Genomic DNA, 5,708 nt, shown 5'->3' with positions numbered 1-5,708 from the left:
ATAAAGCTGTGATTAAAACAAAACAAAACCTTCAAATGTTAGAGCCTCCTTCACTGAAACACCAGGTAGTAGGATACAGAGACGCCGTAATGCCTCCCTGAGTAAGCCCCAGTAACGATACGGACAAAACTGGACCCCCTGAATGGTCCCTGACTCAGAAACGCCCACCTAGTGAGCAACCTGTATGCACAGTGATGCTGCCCTGCCTGCCTGCCCAGGGGACTCCTGAAGCCCAGCTGGGAACAGGCAGTTAGGACACTGCTTCTGCAACCGGCCTGATCTCCAGCAGACCAGATTCCCAGGCCCCAAGGACAACGTTGCCTGTCTCCCTCCCTCCTCCAGTCTCTATCCCTCCTCCCCAAGCAAATGTTTCCATCAAACACATTTGGGAAATACTGGCTTAGGGATGCTGACTCTCAAGTGTGGGCTAGCCTGGAACCCCAACAGCCACTAAGAGCACTGGGACTATGCCCCAGGCTCTTGACCTTGAGAGTGTGTGAGGATGGCTGAGCGTTCTCATTCAGTACGTCTGGAGTACGACCTAGGGGTCTGCACTTTAACAAGCACCACAGGTGCAGCAGTTGCCAGCAGGCCACGATCCACACTGCGTCTACACCTTTCCCCAGGCCAACAGCTCCACTAATCATGGCGACCTGAAACCTTCCCCTTTTTCTGCTCCTCTGCCAGAACACGAGTGACTGTGGCTGACTCCCTGGCTATAGCAAAAGCTCTATAAAGAATAGAGAGTCTTTGCATTTCTCATTTGGTTGGTCTACATTTATTTGCACAAATCCTATCCCACCAAAGGCCACGGTTGGATGGCCAGGTGTCTGCAGCAAGCCCTGGTGATAAGAGCAGATGCAGCAGACCCTCTCTGCCCTGAAGGTTTTAGGGCAGAGCTCTGGGGCCAGACCAACTCCAAGAGACCATGGGATTTTAACTGGTCTTCTCAAGGGGCTCAGACTGACCCAAGGGGAGGTCAATATCTGGGAGCCATAGAGTACCCTGGAGCATGCCAGGCACTTTGGAGTCAAACAGCCCTGAGTGCAGATCCATGCTCAGCCACTCCTTAGCTGTGTCCCAAGGCCTGGCCCCCAAATTGTGGTCCCTGCCAGACCAGTGGCATGGACATCCCCTGGGGGCTTATTGGAAACAAAGGATCTCGGGCCCCACCCAGACCATCTGAATCAGAGTCTGCACTTGAACAAGAGTCCCAGTGATTCCCAGGCGTTGGCTGAGGTAGCTTATTAAGCATCTCTGAGGCTCAGTTTCCTCACCAGGAAATGGGAGAAATAATATCTTTCTTACGAGATGTTGAGAAGAATGACGGACCAGGAACACGGCAGACACTCCGTTGAGAGGCTGACCCCTCCTCCGGTCTTCCCTCCTCGGGGCGCCTTTTCCTCCTTCCATTACCAGGAGACGGAAGACAATCCCCCTTTCCATCAGTATTTCTCCTTTCTTTTCCTATTGGCAGGACCAAATTATAATATAAGGAAAAAGCTTTCAGCAAGAAGGTGCTCGGAGATCCTCCCAGCCATTCTGCCCCCAGCTGAGAGTCAGAAGAGGCTTGGAGTGCAGGCAACAAGCCCGCAGTGAGAAGAGCTTCCAGATTTCTCCTGGGGTAGGGGGTGGGGATGCTGAGGGTAGCTGTGAGGGACGTGTCAAGTAAGGAGAAGGGGGAAGGCAACTGGAGAGGTGACAGGCCCCAGTGGCAAGAGCAGGCCCAGCTTCCCAGCAGAGAGGGCAGACCATGCTCCATCCTCTGAAACAAGCCCAGCCAAGTTAACAGTGGGTCTCAGGCTCCGCAGATCTCCAAGGTCACATCCACTCCTCCAACTCCAAGGGCTGCAGAGCCTGCAAGACCCTGGTCCTAGCTGATCCTAGACCCGGATCCTAAAGCAATGTCTCCAGAAACATAATGGCCAATGTTCGTCACGCATTTCCTGTGCTCATGGCCTCGTGTTAAGTAGTTACAAGAATTGTCTCATTAATCGTCACAATAGCCCAGTTAAGGTGGGCAATATTGTCATCCTCCTCCCACCCACTTACCACATATACAACACACACACACACACACACACACACACACACACACACACACACACTGGATTGATAAGGGAAGATCAGAGAGGTTGACAAGTGTCTCCAAGGCCACACACCAGGAGCAACATTGCCTGGACTTGAGTCCAGCCTCTCTGACTCCAGTGCCTGGCCTCAGTCAGCCTCTGTCCCCAACCCAGTACACCCCAGGGCTGCCAGGCACCCACAGGGCCACTTTCTACACCTTTGATTTACTGTGGTTTCAGAATTTGGCCGCCCATTAGAATCACTTGTAGACAAAAGAAAAAAGAGAAGAGAGAAAAGAAATGGATCAAGAAGATGTGAGATACACACACACACACACACACACACACACACACACACACACCCCAGAATACTATTTAGTCATAAGAAAGAAGGAAACCCTACCATTTGTAACAACTTGGATGAAACGAGGTCATTTTGCAAAGTGAAATAAGTCAGACAGAGAGAGACAAATACTGTATGATTTCACTTATATGTGGAATCTAAAAAAGCTGAATTCAGAGAAACAGACAGTAGAGTGGTGGTTACGAGGGGTTGGGGAGGTGGGGCCAGGGGTGGGGACTATGGGGGGACATGGATCAAAGTGTACAAAGTTCCAGTCAAAAGGCTGATAAATTCTGGGAATCTACTGTACAGCAGGGTGATTATAGCTAATAGTTTTGTATTATACATGTGAATGTGGCCAAGAGAGTAAATCTGAGATATTCTCAACACAGAAAAGAAATCGCAATTATGTGACCAGATGGAGGCTTGAGCTAAGGCTGTGGTGGCCATCGTTTTGCAATATGTAAGTGTATCAAACAATACATTGTGAAGCCGAGGCTAGTCATCAGTTAGATCCATTAAACTATAACTTGCTTAATAAATAATAACTATAAGCTGCCTACACTGATCAAGCTCGCTTTAATTGTTTTCACAAAAACTTGCATGTCCTCCTAGCATTACATAGCCTAAACAATAACATGTTTGCCCAAGTTGTTTTCCAGGAGCTTGGAGTCAACTGTTGCCCAGCTCAAGCCGGTTAAGACTGGTTGGGACAACTGACCCTCCAACTGTGCATGCGTTAAGTGTCATGACCTTTTGAAGTCAGAGGGCCAAAAATTTCACCCTCAGAACATGCTAAGGCCACAATTTTCTGAACATGTGTCCCATGAAGAAGCATGTAGCTTAGTTGCACCTGCACAGAACGCAACCTTTTTCTTACCTCACCTTTTTTCTTATCTCCAGTCACCTTTCCCCACACTCCCCACGCCTCAGAACCCCCCTGCTTCTTTATCCTATAAATATCCCAGCCCCTCACCTTCTGGGCAAGCAGATCTGAAACGTTCTTCCAGCTCCTCGCTTGGCTGCCATATAAACCCTTTCTCTGCTGCAAACCTCAGCATCTCAGCGTTTAGCTTGCTGTGCATCAAGCAAATGAATCTGGTTTGGTAACAACTGCACATTTTAAACTTACACAGTGTTATATGTCAATTATACCTCAATAAAGCCTGAAGGAAAAAAAGAAAAGGAAAGAAAAGAAAGAAAAGAAAAGAAAGAAAAGAAAAGAAGAAAAGATAGCCGTCTGGGCCCTACCCCATACCCATGGAACAAAAATCCCCAGGGATGGTCCCAGGTGTCAGCATTTTTAAAAATCTCACTGGACGATTCCGAAGTACAATGAGAATGGAGAAACATTTCTCCACTCAGGAGGCAAGAAATGAAGCAGGGAAGAGAGAATAAGATAAGAAGTGGGGCCTGTAAAACAATTTTCCTAAAATCTCAAAACTTCCCAAGCAAGGAATTCCTAAGCAGTTACATGTTCTCAGACAAGACTTTGGTTCTTGATTCTCACAATGGAGAGAGAGAAAGAGAGAGAGAGAGAGAAAAGCTCTTCCATAGCTCGATGCTATATTCCCACCCCAAAAGCACCTTGAGTAAGTAGAGCTCCTGGCTGCGCGCACAGCCAGCCAAGCAAAGAATGAGGTGGGCTCTGCTCAAACCCGCCGTGGCTCTCAGGACAATCTTCATTTCCCATTAGGTCTCAGTCCTCCAGGCACTCCCAACAGGCCCAGGTTACTAATAAGCTGTCTTCCCTTTGTTTTAAAAGTAATGATGTGGGAAAATTTTGAGACAAAATTTCCAACCCAGCCTCCCCACTGGGATTGTGCCAGGGGTGTCGCCCTCAGAGCCCAGCTGCCCAGAGACTAGATTAAAACCTGAAATGGTGAAGGGAACAGAACAATGAAAAGATTTATTCTTTGCTTTTCAGCTGTTTTCAGTTATTTTAAACACCCACCGGTGAGGATGGGTACAGAGCACAGGAGATGGGAAGCTTCCGGTTTGAAGACAGAAGGCAGGACCCGAATGCAGGCAGACAGGGCAACGTCTTTGAGCTTAATTTCTGCCTTCAAAATCCTTGGGCTTCTACAGTTCTAAAAAATCCTGAAATATTCTGATAGGCTCTAGGATCTTGACCAGCAGAAAATGTCAGTCGCAAACTGAAAAAGTCTGCTCGGACTCCAAGCAAACTCAATTAATTAAATTGTGTAAAAGTTTAAATTCAGCCTCTTGGGCATCTTTGACGTTTGCCCGGTCAGTCAGAATCAACAAAGGGCAGGGTGGTGCCGGGGAAGTCCCTGCTAAGGTCACAAAGAGGTGAGAAGCCGCTAAGGCTGTGGCTGAAATTACTCAGCACACTTAAGCTGCCTATTAAAAGCCCAAATCCCAGGATGACTGTGCCACGCCCAGGCTCACCCCAGGGCATTCGTGGCCAGGGGGGCGAGGTGGGGCAGCCTAGTTACACCTGGCAACATTGCATGAGCTGATCTGAAGATTCCCAGCCTGTTCTGCCCCACACTCTCAGGAGGGGCTCAGAACAGAGAAGTGGACCGATGTTGTACGTGGGGGTGGGTGACAGTGGAGAGGTGTCCACTGGTGGGCCTGCCAGAAAACTTGCTGGCATGAAGCTGGGCCTCAGGGCCTGGCCATCTGGATCTGCCCCAGACTGCTGCTGTGGGTCTGGCTCCTGGGTTGGGACTGGGATGCTGCCCCTTCAGCCTTCACCTTACCCATGTGTTTGAGGTCATGATCTGAGCTCTAGTTCTTTCTGGTCACACTGTTGTCAGCCAGCCACTGCCCCCAGGCAAGGCAGAGACACTCCTACTGTGTCTAGAGCCCCAGCCCTTGGCATCCATCCCCCTCTCACTGCCAGGACCCCATTTCCCATTCCTCTTGTTGCTCCATCAGTGGCTCCACCTTCTTCATGTTCTGGTCCAGCCTGTGTCCAACACACCTCTCCAGGCCCACGATCCCATCCGGCCCAGCTGGAGTAACCTGTGTGGTTTCAGAGCTCCCACATGACGTCTGCACACCACGGTGCTTTGTGCTTCACCCAGTCCTTTTGTTTACAGTATTTCAAATGTGAATCATCATCCAGTCCTCTTCAGAACTAGCCAGGAAGCCTCCTTCCAAAGAAGGCTGTCAGTAATGCCAATGTCAAACTCTCCTTGCCTTTAGATCCTGTTAGAATGTTCCCATAGGACATAGGACATAGGATGCTGCACTGAAGATTTTGTAAAGCAGAAGCAGGATGTCCCCCGGAGATGCTTATTTTCACCCCAAATCAGGCTTATGACAAA

This window comes from Lipotes vexillifer, unplaced genomic scaffold (assembly GCF_000442215.2).
Source record: "Lipotes vexillifer unplaced genomic scaffold, Lipotes_vexillifer_v1.1 scaffold717, whole genome shotgun sequence".
NCBI lineage: Eukaryota > Metazoa > Chordata > Mammalia > Artiodactyla > Lipotidae > Lipotes > Lipotes vexillifer.
Note: the sequence above shows the minus strand (reverse complement) of the source record.